Genomic DNA, 15,458 nt, shown 5'->3' with positions numbered 1-15,458 from the left:
ATGTTGATCTTAAAGAGCCAACTTTTGGTGTTATTATCTATTTTTTTCCTCCTTATCATTTATTTCTGCTTTAATCCTTGTTATTTATTTTCTTCTACTTGATTTAGGATTAGTTTTCTGATCATTTTGCAGCTCCTTTAGATGTTCCATTAGTTCTTTGATTTCAGCTCTTCCTTTTCAATGTATGCATTACCCTCTCAATACTGCCTTCAATGCATCCCATAAGTTTTGATGTATTGTGTTCTCATTTTCATTCATCTCTAGATATTTAGTAATTTCTCTTGCAATTTCTCCTTTGACTTACTGATTATTTAGGAGTATGTTGTTTAACCTCCAGATATTTGTGAGGTTAAACACAGTGTAGAACCTTCTATCTCTCCCTTCAAATCTGTGAATATTTGATTCTTATATTATGGGTCTCTGTCATGAGATGCATATATATTTATAATTATGTCTTCTTGGATAATTGACTCCATCATCTGTAAATAGTGATTTTTTTTTGTCCCTAATATCAGGTTTTGACTTAAACTCTATTTTATCTGAAACTAATACAGCTACTTTAGCTCTCTTTTGTTTACTATTTGCATGGTATATATATATCTTTTCCATTCTTTTGCTTTCAACCTACTTGTGTCTTTGAATTTAAGGTGAGTTTTTTGTGAACAGCATATATTTGGGTCATGTTTTCTTATCCATTCTGCAATTGTCTTCCTTTTGACTATAGATTTTAATCCATTTACATTTACAGTAACTACTGATCATGCAGGACTTCTGCCATTTTTCTGTCTAGTCTTTGTAAGTCATATACCACTGTTTGCCCTATTGTTCCATTAATGCCTCCTTTTATATTTGTTTGATATTTTGTAATGTACCAATTTGAATCCCTTTAAATTCCTTCTGTCTCTGTATTTTCCAGACTTTCTTTTCAGTTCCCATGGAATTTTAATTTAACATCCTAAATCTATAACTTCATTAGCAATACATAAGCACTCTTTCTAGATCCTTCCATTTTGCCCACCTTTTGTTTAAACTTATTTTAAGTTATATTTTTATATGTTGTATGTCCAAAACCATAGATTTATCATTACTTTCTTTACATTTGTATTTTAGAATCCATAAGAAGTAAAATGTGCATTACATACCAAAAAGTACAATACAACAGTACTGTCATTTATAAATAAACAAATGGTTATCTTTATGGGTGGTCTTAATTTCTCTGTGTTGCCTTGATCTACTGTCTATTGTCATTTCCTTTCAGTCTCATTTCCTTTTAGCATTGCTTGTAGGGTAGTTTTAGTGGTGACAGACTCCCTCAGCTTTTGCTTTTCTGAGAATGTCTTATTCTCTTACACGTTTTTGAAAAGCAATCCCACAAGATATAAAATCTTTAGTTGGAAATTATTTTGTTAGCAATCTAAATATTGTACCACACTGTCTTGTTGCTCCATATTTTCTGAGGAGAAATGAGCACTTAACTATATTGGGCTCACTTGTCCCTAACACATTCCTTTTCTCTTGCTGCTTTCAGAACTCTCTCTCATTGTCCTTGGTATTTGACAGTTTGGCTACTATGTGTCTGGGTATGGTACTCATAGAGTTTATTCTGTTTGGGCTTTATGGGGATTCTTGAATTTGTATGTTCTTGTCTTTCATTAAATTTGGGTAGTTTTCTGCCATTATTTCTTTGAATATTCCTTCTTCCCCTTGTTCTTTTTCTTCTCCTTCTGGAATTTCCAAAATGCATATATTGGTATGCTTGATAGTATCCCAAAGATCTCTTAAGCTGTGTTCAATTGCATTTTCATTCTTTTTACATTCTGCTCATCAGTCTGAATCATTTCATTTGTCTCATCTTTGAGTTCACTAATTCTTTTTTTTTAAATTCATTTTCTTGAGATATATTCACATACCATGCAGTCATATAAAACAAATCAGACATTCGATTGTTCACAGTACCATTACATAGTTGTCCATTTATCCCCCAAATCAGTCCCTGACACCTTCATTACCACACAGACAAAAATAACAAGAATAATAATTAAAGTGAAAAAGGGCAATTAAAGTAAAAAAGAACACTGGGTGCCTTTGTTTGTTTGTTTGTTTCCTTCCCCCATTTTTCTACTTATCCATCTATAAACTAGACAACGGGGAGTGTGGTCCATATGGCTTTCCCAATCACATTGTCACCCCTCATAAGGTACATTTTTATAGAATCATCTTCAAGATTCATGGGTTCTGGGTTATAGTTTGATAGTTTCAGGTATCTACCGCCAGCTACCTCAATTTGTTAGAACCTAAAAAGGGTCGTCTATATTGTGTGTAAGAGTGCCCACCAGAGTGAACTTTCGGCTCCTTTTGGAATCTCTCTTCCACTTCACTGATTGCTTTGCCAGCTCCAACTTGCTATTGAAACTCTCTGGGCAATATTTCATTTAAGTAATTGTGGTCTTTTACTCCAGTATTTTTGTTTGGTTCCTTTTAAAAATTTTTTTCTTTATTGAGATTCTCATATTATTCATGCATCATTTTCCTGATTTCATCCTTATTTTTTTCTCCATGTTTTCCTTTATCTCCTTGAATATATTTAAGATAATTTTGTTAATTTTGTTTATTTGTTTGTTTGTAATTCTGGTCTTCTTCCTTGATGGTTTTTGGATTTTCATCTTGTTCCTTTGGATGGGCCATTGTTTCTTGTTTCTATGTCTTGTAAATGTTTTTGCACACTGTACTTTTTAAATATTTTAATGTATTATATTTGGCATTTATCCCTGAACTGTCTGTTCCTTAAGTTTGTCTCCAGCTAGTGATGTGATAGAGATTTCCTTGAGTGCCAGGAATTAACAAAAATAAACAAACCACTGCACGGTCTTTGCAACTTGTCTCTTCGTTAACTAGTGTTCTCCTTGAGTTTAGCCTTCCTGTCAAGAAGATCAGACTGAAGTGAAAATGAAGTCAGGGTCCTCTCTGATTATTCTGAGCCTGCATTTTGTCCTGGGTGTTTGCTTGCTATTGGCCTTAGGAATTCCCCTGTTCACAGGAAGCTGAATGCCACCTCTAATCCCTATGAAATAGACCTTCTCCCCCTCCAGGGGGCTCTATTTTATGTCTTAAAGCCAATTATCCATTACCCCAGGATACTTATTTGGTTCTTATACTGTTTTAGCTATCCACCAGCTGCTTCTGCTTTCTGGAAAAGTTCTGGGAGGGTGAACCAGACATGAATTTCCCAGTTCTGTCTTTCAGTCTACCACCTGATAGATTGCACTGATATACAGCCTCCTTAAGGGTTACTCTGCTCCCTCTGGAACAGGGTCTGGGGCCTACAACTGGAATGCAGTCTGGCTTCACATCACTCTTGGGAGGGGGTGCTGGAGGGTCCAGCAAGGGCACCATGAGCTTTTCCTACCATTTGGCACTCACCTACTTAATGAAACCCTTTAACTGCTGTCTGGAGTTTTGAGGGAGATGGAGCTACCAGATTTTGCTCATTGTTCAATGATACTCTGTGGGAATGGCACCCTGGAGCATCTTATGCTGCCATCTTGTTCTGTTGGAAGTAGGTATCCTGTATTTTATTTGCTGAATCAGTCTACCCTGTTAGGGCAAAACCTGTATCACTGGATCTCATGGGTAGGACATGGAAAATAATTAGACTTCATGTGCATAGAGTTGAGGTAATCATATTCTTCATTTTCACAGTAATCATTGAGCTATGAAAGGTCCATCTCCTCATTGATTCATTCATTTATTTTTCCATTTCTCCACTCCCATTTCCCTACATTCTAAAGTACTTGAAATATACTTGTTTTCAAGCCTTTTTTTCCCCTTTTTAAATAAACCCCAACTTCTTCAACTCTCTCATCTCTGTTCAAGTCACCTTCTCCGTAAGGCCCACCTTAACTACCCCATTTAATTGCAAATAACCTCAGTATTTCCACACACTGATTTTAATTTTTCCTAACATTTATCATCCACTGTTCATTTATTGACTGTTTTCTTTTTCTAATTTGACTCTTCTCAGGTACAGCGTACTATTCATGTGGGCAGGGATCTTTTATTATTTTTTTCAGTGACATATCCAGCACATAGGACTGTACCTGGCACATTGTAAGTGATCTACACAGTATAAACTACAACAAATAAATATGTTGTTGCCTCTTCTTCACATATTGATGTTTTCCATGAATACTTTCTATTTGTTCTTTAATCAGCATTTTGTTTGTAGATAAATGCCTATTCTGCATGCATTAGGCATTTGCATGTATCTACTGAAAGGTATTCTATAGTGTATAGCTACCATATTTTACTTTTTTATGCTCTCAATGAGAGACATTTGGACTGCTTCCTGACTTCTTCCCTCTCTGTCACATAATTTTGCTTTTCACTCATTCTTTTAATATATTTTATTCTTTGCATTTTGCTATTGGTATCACCTACCTATAAACACTGAAGAATTCCATGTTTTCAATAGCTTGACATTGAAAACTAATTTTTTTTAAAATTGTAAACTAGCAAATTGTAAAGAGTTAAACACACATGTATGTTGTATTTCTTAACACGTAGCTTTGCTTGGGGAGAGAGAACAGATGGGAAGTGAGATGCTCTCATAGTTCAGGATCAGAAGAATACCTGTTTAATGGATGCATTCTAAGTCCATTAGCAGAGTGGGAAAGTTATTAGTCATTTAAAGACATTCTGTGTTAAAATGATTGGCACCACTGAAATGGGAAAGGAGTTCATTTTAAAACTTTTCTGCTACTTCCGAGTATACTATTAATACATTTTTAACTTAATAGTTCTGTATGGTTACTTATATATGTCTACATTCCCTCCTACTACATAGGCCACTAATCTCCCCATGTATTCTATTTTTAAATATTTCTGTAATGCATATAATTTTATCACTCAGTTTTAAACTAGTAATATAATGTCTTATACTGTTAAACTATTCTTAAATAACTATATGGTCAAAGAGCAATAACTAGGATGTTGCTTGATTCTCCTCACTGTAGCTCCCAACATTGTACTCTAGGCACTTGGTAGGCACTTTAAAATGTTTATTTAATTTGCCTACATAGTTATTGACTAGAATGAAGTGTATTGAAAGCATGGACTTTGGAGTCAGACGGTGAAATATGAATCCAATCTCCTCTGGATAAAAGCTGCATAATTTTATATAAGATGCCTAATCTTCAGTTTTATTATATTTTCTTTGTCTAAAAGTATTTTTCTAAAAATAGTGCATACCTGAATTGTTTCATTGTAAGTATTAAATGCTGTGGTACATATAAAGGTCTTAGCAGATGCCCTTGCTTATGCTAAACCCTCAACATGTTTTACCTACTATTACTAATGCTAATATTTTTTCCAGTCTTTCTTATTCTTAGACTTAATAGAGAAGACAGGGCCAAACAGGTTGAAGTATCTCATACGTTTGATTTTTTTTTTTCCTTTTCAAGAACAATTCTTTTCCTTTGGTTAAAAAATTAGTGAATCACGAGTATCACCAATTATGTTAATCACACAATATAAAATGTTATTCAACATTCATTGTATTTACTTTCCTCTGTATTATTGTTCATGATCATATTGGGTAAACAAGGAGCATAACTTTCCTTATTTTATGAATCTTAGGAACATTTGAATCTGCAACAATGATTGACACCCTAGGAGCTGGAAGGTGAACTATTTGGCTTGATGCCATTTAAATGAAAAAGAAAACCAAATGAAGTGAAGTGTTAAACAGAAAGTGGTTGAGGTTATCTACATGCATGCTTAGGTAGAGAAAAACACAGCATGAATGCAGAAAATGCATGAAAATATGAACTTATTTAAAGGATAATGTGTGAATTGTTTTATTCAGATTTTCTAAAACCTCTATTCACTAGCTCTTCTGTATGTGATACAAATAACTGGAACTCTTGGCACTATTTATCAAAGAGTATGTGTAGTGTAATGCTTCCTTCAATATTGAATGTAAGGAATGTATGTGTTTCTAGTCTTATTTGGTGACATTTTTCTGTAATGAATAATCTGAATACACAGCAATATTCTACTTTTCTGTTGAAATGAAACAAAATTCCCTGGTGTACATGTTCTGATTCTTTCCCATAGGATGGTGAATATGTGTGCACTTACATTTATAAGGTAAATTATATGCTTAGGGATATAATAGCCCTTGCTTTTATGCAGTTGTTTTTCTCTCTAAGGAATTCAACAGACTTTGCATAGGCTTTGGAAAAATGAAAAACAAGTACTCATTCTTTACTCACCATACCATTCCAGGAATATTTATTTATTTTCCATCTTGTGTTTTTCTTAGCACCCTATAATAGATTGTAAGAGAGCTAAGGCAAGAGAGAGACAGAGAAAAAAGAAGTACATCTAGCACAAAGATTAATTCATTTGGCCAGAATCTTTTATGTTCCGAATCACCAAATAAATATCAAAACTTTGTAGGATTCTAGTCTTCTTGATCCTTGCTGCCTCTAATACCCATCAATGGGATTTTAAATGTGCTTAAGGAAGTTAAATGTTCAAAAGTACAATAGTTTGTATTTGAAGAAAAAAAAATCATTATTTAGTTCTTCAGACACTTAATTCTTTTGTGCTATCCTCATTAAGGGAGTGCTTTTCAAATCTGTATTCTGGAGAAATGTATTTTATTAGTAAGTCCACCTACACACCCTTCCCTTGTAACCACAGGCATGCATTTGCAAGGGCTCCATGTGTTCACTAAATGCATGCCATTTTTAACCATGGAAATGTCAGCCTGAAACTTTGAGATCATGCAAATTAGTCTTTTCGCTATACTGATGAGAAGCCAAGGCTCAGAAGGATGCAGTGATGTGTAAAAAGGTATACAGCATAGTGGTTAAGAATATCCACTGAAGTTCTATTACCGCGTTTTAAACCTGAGCTCTGGCACTTCCTAGCTATATAATCTTGAGCAAGTTAACTACCTGTTTTAAGTCTTGGTTTCCATATATATATAACATGGAGCTAATAATAGTACTTAATAGTTTAATTTATTCCAAAGGTTACAATAACATTTAAGTGTCAGAACCATGTCAAGAAATTTTATTAGAAAGTTAGAGGTTTGAAGGTTGTTATAAATCTCCATTTCCTTATTTGGGACCAGTATACAGTTGCTGTGTCTACTGGGTCACTTGCAGTTCCATTTCTTCCTGCCACTTTAACATTGGTTTGTTGAAACTACTGTGGGAAGATGTGAGAGTTGCTATAGCATGAGGGTAAAATACTCAGACTCTGGACCAGAGTCTGAATAATGGCTCAGCTTTGTGGCCTTGGATAGTTTTGAAACTCTCTGTGCCTCTGTCTGGTAATTTCTAAAACTTGTGCCATGGGATTAAGTGAGCTTATATACATAAAGCACTAAGAACAGTGACTGGCACACAGCAAGTGCTATATGTGTCAGTAGTTAGTGATATGTTATACGCAAAAAAAAGTGTGAATTGTTTTATTGAGCATTTCTAAAATGTCCATTTGCCAACTGTACTGTATGTTACAAAGATAACTGAAACTTTCTTTCCAAGAAAACAAAAAGTTATTTACAAATTGTGCCCTTTACTCTGGTTTTAACGAATACTCGTCAATTTTATTGTTGAAACGATATATACAAATTACAATATCAATTACCTTTTCTCTATTTCAATTTTGATAAAATAATCAAATTGAAATAATTCTTAAAGGTTTTGCTGAAATTTTCCAACTATTCTAAGTAGTGCTTGTAGTGTTCCCCCTACTCTATGAAGAATAAAAAAATGACACAATCCAATATGTAATTACTCATAAAGACATAAGAAAACATTGTCACAAACACTAGAGTCTCAAAGTGAAACGTGAGCATAATAAATTCATCTGTTTCCACCAAGTTCTGTTATGAAATCCTTCCATTTTGAGCCAAATCTGTTTTGTTATTATTGAAGGAAATGATACATTTCTGCACATTTCCATTCAAATTCAGCATATTAATCTTGTACAGATATAATTTCTCTGAAATAGAAATTCCACCCACATATTTCCTCACCAAGTGTTTGAGTTCACTTCTGCATGGCAGAAAAGCAAACAAGATTTTTGCATCATGGTAAATGAATAAATAGCATTTCTATTCATTAGAGTGGACGTAATAGAATAATTATGTATTCGTGGTGGTCAGTTTTCTATAAATATTGGAATCCAGTAATTACCATAGAACTGCCTGTTTTTTACTCATTTTGGAAAACTTAAAGGAACATGAATCTTGATTTAAAATATAAAAATGCATAAAACACTTCCATGCATTTCTTTAAGAAAAAAATATATTTATTTGGATTTAGGACACTGAATATTTCCGTCTCGACTACCTGACCTCGTCTGGCCATGAGTCCTGACCTAGAGGAACTCTGGCTGCAGTTCCTGCAGCCCTGGATCCTTCTTCTCCAGTTCTTGGATCCCCTTTTCTTCCTCTACTTCATGAACTATGCAATCCACAATTTTTGGTGTGTGTGTGTGAGATTTCTTACACCTGTGACTGCATCACCTTTTCCTCTCAGATTCTCCATTTCTCTTGGAGGCATGGTCTAAACCAGAACTACTTCTCGTTGTCCTACCATAGTATTCACCAGGGTGTCCATCCTCTGCTCTCCTGTCTGAGTCAGCAAGACTCTCTTATCTGGATACAGATCTGCGGCTCCACTCGTGCCTGGAAACGCATTGTTGGGATTTCTGAACACATGAAGAAAGTTGCAGTGCTTATCTCTTTGACATTGTATTTCAAATAAACCACAAATTGCTGTTTTCTGTCAGGCCACCGGACAGGATTCTCACTGAAGCTGATGCCCCGCATTCTGTCATCCGTTAAACAGAAAAGGGCTGTTCGACAATCTTCTGACTGATCTTGACATTGCCCCTTACGTAAGGATCCAAGTCACGGTAGATTTTGAACTGAAGCACTTTCCCACTGTTCTTGAACTTGGGGAGCATATCATCACAGAATTCTTGGAACTGTTGGCAGGTTTCCTTTTCATCATCATTCAGGCTTGCCTCAGGTCACAGTCATGGCTTCTGCACTATTCTATTCCAAACATTGTAATGTACTTTTTATAAGGAAAGACTTGGTGTTGGGAAATTATGTTTACGTGAATGTCTGCTCCAATTCTGCAAGCTCCTGTTTTACTGTAGAAGGGACAATTGGTTTAATCTTTCTCCATTGTTCTAAATCCATGGGTGGTTCTGAATTTTGTTTTATGGCGCCATTTTGCAATTCACTTACAATCCATTACAGCATCTTCTGCACAGCTTCCTCTCTCTCTTCTCCTCTATCTAGTCTCTGCTCCATCTCTTATTGCTCTTTTCTCTTCTGTTCTTCCCATTTGTTCTTTGGGAGCTTACTGGTTGCTTCTTTCTTTTCCTTCTTCATTCTGAATTCTTCTTACCCCTTCTCAGCAAACACTCCTCATGTAATTTTTGCCTCTGTTTCCAGTCTCCAACAGCTGCTCTTCTTCTAGTTGCTTTTCTTCAATACAAATGCCCTCTCCCTCCTCCTCTTTCTGTGAGAGTCCTGAGTCTCTCAATTGAACATGTTCCTGAAGGAGTTTCTTTGCCCCTTTTTCTGGTGGCCTTGTATGTATAAATGTGCATATAATATGTCTATAATTCAAAAAACATATATTTTTGCTCTTTGGATTTACATAGGAATCTTTTGTTCCTTCTAGTTCTGCTACCGTTATCATCTTGAAATAGGCACAGCTTTAGGTATAATTTTAATGCAGGTATAATTTATTAAGGGCAGTTCTGTTTTTCCCAGATATTGTGTCCAGACCTTTCTTTCCTTTCATCTGTCTTCCTTACCTTGGGGATGTGGGGAAAAATAAACATAAAAATTTCCTGTTCTTTATCTCCTCTGCTTATAATTTTGTTTTCTCCTTCAGAGGGTTATCACTAGTCAATCCAAGAATTCAAAGGGAACAGAAGTATTGCTATAAACTCCTGCTGCTCATAAATTTCCAGGGACCAGGACACATTTGAAAAAAATATATACTTCTACAAATAAACCTTTGTAGTCTTCTCTTTACATAGGAATCTTTTGTTCCTTCTATCTCAAACTCATTCTGATATATAGGAATCTAATTAAAAATGCAGACTTCAGTAATGAGGACACTTCATGTCAAACAGGATCTGTTAGCCCTCAGATTTACCTAGGTTTGAGTTTGTGTCCACTTGTTTTGTCTGTTTAAAAGACTGGTTTTGCTTCCAGAGGAGTTGAATCTTCATTTTAGAAAACTAAAGGAGGAGAGTTCTTTTCTGAGCTCACATCCCTAGTTAGCATCATCTTACATTACAAAGCATTCCTAGAAATAAAATTACTATGGAACTCAGGAGCAAATAAGAGGAATACTATAATTGTTGAAAGCTGAAGATAAATTATATCTGAATATATTTGCTGAATATAAAGATGGACATGCTCAGAGTTAGGGAAAAAGAAAAAAGTAGTGCTTGTCTCATCCACCTAACCTTGTTTATGTGCACATTAACATTGAGTCAGGGTCTCCAAATGCAAGAGCTATATTAGATGTTTTCTTCTGTTTTGATTCAGGACTCAGGAACCCCTTAGTCAATGTTTTCCACAAATCTCCTGATAAATAACTAGACTAGTACAAAAAGTCCACACAATCCCTGCACAGTAAGGATTTCCAGGAATTTGGAGTAGAACGTGAGGGCATTGAAATCATAGCCAGCTTAGAAATGAGCCACTCTGACTACAGTGACTCCCGATGTTCTAAATTGTTGTCTAGATATCAAACAGTCAGTCTAAAAGCTGGAAAAATAGTGATCATAATAAATGCAACAATGTTGGATAATCATCTTACCCTTATATTGTCTGGAATTCTATGAATGCACTCTGTGGAGCAGGCGAAAAAAAAAGGGGGGCGGTATATCTCCTATGAAAGCTGAAACTTTAGACATGCTCACATCCATGATACTTCCAGAAAATAATATATCCATGTCTGGAATGGGAACCTTGGTGGAAAACACACTAATTATCATTTAATATTTTCAGGATGGCAAGTAATGATGATGATAATAATAGTTATAAAAGTAAATAAAGAAGTAAGAGGAGGAGTCCTGATCAGTTCCTTCTACAAGGATCTGGGTTTTATTAGCATGTTATCATTCATATGTAATTTTCTGTAGAGATTGTGTCTTCCCAGACAGTTCCAATGAATGCAAAACAAATAACTGAAATTTCTTTAGGCTTGATATGATTACTAGTATAATCTTCTCATGAACTTGACTACTTACAATTTTTAAAAAAGATTTTATATACAAATAAGCATAATTTCACAATGAAGCACATTTTCTTCCCAAGTTATATTTAAATACCATATAATGTTCTATAAAATACAGAGGAAAATATAGTTATAGAATGCACAAGGGAGAAAAAAGTGCTTCTCCATTCTTCCTTTGAATCGGTTCCCATTAACTGTCGCCTTGGGAAGCAATATTGCTGTAGGCCACTGGAGCATTTTCCAAGGCACTGTTTACACTATAGTTCTAAGATTATTTATAAGGGATAGAAATTGAGCTTTGACCCATAAGTATCTGGAATAAAGTAACTTTGTTCAAATATAAAGGATGAACTCTTATAAAAAAAAGTAAAACAGTAGCTTCCTTGGGGTCCTGTGGAACTTCATTATGACTAGAATCCATTGATATGGATGGGATGGAAATTCAATGAGAAAATCTGGATTCTGGTCCAATTTCTGACTCTTATCAGCCCTAGTAATGAATAAATCACTCTGAGCATGAATTTCTCTTTTGTAAGAGGAAATGAATTCAATTAATATTTAAGTGTTTCCTTAATTTAAGCATTCTTTTTTTCTTTATTAGAGAAGTTGAAGTTTACAAAAAAATCATAAAATACAGGATTCCCATATACCATCCTATTATTAACAGCTTGCATTGGGGTGGAATATTTGTTACAACTGATGATAGCATAGTTTTATAATTGTGCTGTTAACTATATAGTCCATGGTTTAACTTAGGGTTCATGGTTTAGAAATTTAAAAAATTTAATCAATTTAAAAAATTTAGAAATTTAAAAAATTTTTATTCTGTTACTATATATACAATCTAACATTTCCCCCTTTTAATCATATTCAGATATATAATTAAGTGCTGTTAATTATATTCACAATGTTGTGCTATATCACCCTCATCCACTAACAAAACATTTTTATCATTCCAAACAGGAACCCAGCACATTTTAAGCCTTAACTTCTCATTTCCTATCCATATCCCATAACCTATATTATAGATTCTGACTCTGAGTTTGCTTATTCTAATTTATTTCAAATTAGTGCGCTCATACAATATTTATCCTTTTGTGTCTGGATTATTTCTCTCAACATGATGTCTTCAAAATTCATCTATGTTGTCACATGTATCAATACTTCATTTTTTTTACAACTGAATAGTTTTGCATTGTATGTATGTACCACATTTTGTTCATCCATTCATTGGTTGAAGGACACTTGGGTTGCTTCCACTTTTTGAAAATTGTGAATAATGCTGCTGTAAACATCCATGTGCAAATATCTGTTCAAGTCACTGCTTTCAGTTCTTTTGGGCATATACATCTTAGTGGCATCGTGGGGTCATATGGTAATTCTATCCTTAGTTTTTTGAGGAACTGTCAAACTGTCTTCCCACAGCAGCTGCACCATTTTATATTGCCACCAGCAGTGAGTGAGTGTTTCTATGTCTTTACGTCCTCTCCAACACTTGTTATTTTCCTTTTCATCAAGAGTAGTCATTCTAATGCATGTGAAGTGGTATCTCATTGTGGTTTTGATTTTCATTTCCCTCATGGCTAATGATGTCGAACATGTTTTCATGTGCCATCTGGCCATTTGTATATCTTCTTTTGAGAGCTGTTTTTTTAAGTCTTTTGCCCAATTTTCAAATGGGTTGTTTGGCTTTTTTATTAAGTTGAAGGATATCTTTATATATTCTGGATATTAATTCTATATAGGATATGTGTTTTCCAGATGTTTCTCCTATTGTATAGGTTGCCATTTTATTTTCATTATAAAATCCTCTGAGAAACAAAAGTTTTTAATTTTGAAGAGGTCCCATTTATCTATTTTTTCTTTTGTTGCTTGTGCTTTGGGTGGAGAGTCTGAGAAACCATCTAACACAAGGTCTTGAAGATGTTTCCCTAGTTTTCATTTAGGAATTTGATACTTCAGGCTCTTATATTTAGGTCTTTGATCCTTTTGGGTTGATTTTTGTATAAGGTCTGAGGTAGGGGTCCTCCTCCTTTTTTTGTGAATGGAAATCCAGGTTCCCGAGCACCAATTTCTTGAAAAGACTCTTCTTTCCAAATTGAGTGGCCTTGACCCTTTGTCAAATAATAGTTGGTCATAAATGTGAGGGTTGATTTCTGAGCTCTCAATTCAATTCCAGTGGTCAATATGTCTGGCCTTGTGCCAATATTATGCTATTTGATTGCTGTGGCTTTGTAGGAAGTTTTAAGATCAGGAAATGTGAGTCTTCTGACTTCTTTCTTTTTCAAGATGGCTTTAGCCATTCAGGGCCCCTAAACCTTCCATATAAATTTGATGATTGGCTTTTCCATTTCTGCAAAGAAGGTTGTTAGAATTTTGATCTGAAATGCATTGAGTCTTAAGTTGCTTTTGATAGGATTGACATCTTAATGATATTTAGTCTTCCAATCTGTTAATACAGAATACCCTTCATTAATTTAGGTCTTCTTTGATTTCTTTTAGCAAAGTTTTGTAGTTTTCTGTGTACAAGTCCTTTATATCCTTGGTTACGTTTATTCCTAGATATTTTTCTTTTACTTGACACTGTGAATGGAATTTTCCCCTTGATTTATTGTACCAGTTGTTCATTGCTTGTGTATAGAAACACGAGTGATTTTTGTTGTTGATATTGCAAAGCCTTCATTTTTGTCACACATCTTGGCCATTATAGTTACTGGTGATAGTGGTGTCTTCCAAAGTAAAATAAAAAATTATGATGTAAAGACTAAAATACTGTTTTGACTAACAACTCCATAGAGTTAGCCATGAGAGTATACAGATCACTTTTTTTTCTACCCAAACATGGAGAATCACAGAAACCAGAACAGAAAAGAACAATATAATAGATATTGTTCAGCCTAAAATGAAATTCATGTTTGTTTTGCTCTAAAATAATCAGAAATATGAGTTAACTATAAAAACAGAAAAAATTAAGATGAAAAATGTTGACAAAAATCACATTATATGTTAAAAAGCAAAGTCAAACAGTTTGTTTTATAATATTTAAGTGAATATAATATTTAACCACAGTTATTCTAGGTAAATGCTTAGATATATCTATTGCCTAAAGCAAATAGCTCTTTCAAACCTGAAGATATATATGCAAGCTAAATCAATGACCACAGAATCACTACATATAATGAGTAAATAATGTTAAGTTGCCATTTATTCAACCAATAACTATTTACTGAGTGTCTACTATGGTCAGACATGATATTCTATGTTATAAATGCATTATTGAAAAAGAATAATGGAAGAAAAGATAGGTTTTATAACCTTAAAAGATTGTATAATTTGGGGAACTCTGTTTAATAAAATTAATACAAAATCAGCTTTTAAAATGTGAGCCTTTATTTAGAATGAGAAAGAAACAAAATTTCAAGCTACAAATTTAAAAACTTGACCTCTACCACAATTATAATACAAAATCAAAAGGCAAATTAAACATTGTTATCAGTTAACTGTTTTTCATACTTTTTCTACATATTTTAACTAAATACAATTTTTGGCCTCTTCACATAACAAAGATTTTGTAATATTTTTTCCTATAGGAAGAATAGGAAGGTAAGTTATATTTTCTTCTAGTGTGGGTGATAGAATATTTTTTCTTATTGAGAATTTAGGAATGTTTACTTCAGCATCAAATCTCACTACAGGCAATGTCATGTAGCTATTTAGGTTGTTATCAAATATGTGAAAACCTTTATTAAACACCTTTCATGTTAAAGATGTACAATATGGAAGAATTTTCCACAGGCAAGCTTCTGGCTTTTTCCACTGCATGCCTTGTTCTTGCTCCACCACCCACACACTTCAGGCCCCAGATTCTTTGGGACGTAAATCCATTTCACCACACAGCATCTAGCCCTGTAGTTTCAAGTCACAGTGACAGCAGTTTGGAGGGGTATTACTGGAAACCATTCCTTCATTGGGACAGTTAAAAATAACTTAACTATTATGGAAATCACAGGAAGCCATACAAATAAATTCCACTAAACCAATACTAAATATATCATCAACCCAATTCCTTAGCTGCATTCCCAAAATGCCCTTACTCATTCCAGTGCTATTCCACATGACTAGAAGAATGAGAGATGGGGTGTCAGCGGAAAGAGACAAAACTCTCTT

General features: G+C 34.3%; 1 pseudogene; it reads right to left on the bottom strand.

Annotated features, from left to right (window-relative positions):
• Window positions 1-8,582: 8,582 nt before the first annotated feature.
• LOC119506534 lies at window positions 8,583-9,734 on the bottom strand (annotated as a pseudogene).
• Window positions 9,735-15,458: the final 5,724 nt, after the last annotated feature.

The sequence above is a fragment of the Choloepus didactylus genome, chromosome 11, assembly GCF_015220235.1.
Source record: "Choloepus didactylus isolate mChoDid1 chromosome 11, mChoDid1.pri, whole genome shotgun sequence".
Taxonomy (NCBI): Eukaryota; Metazoa; Chordata; class Mammalia; order Pilosa; family Megalonychidae; genus Choloepus; species Choloepus didactylus.
This window is presented reverse-complemented; position numbering and strand designations above follow the sequence as displayed.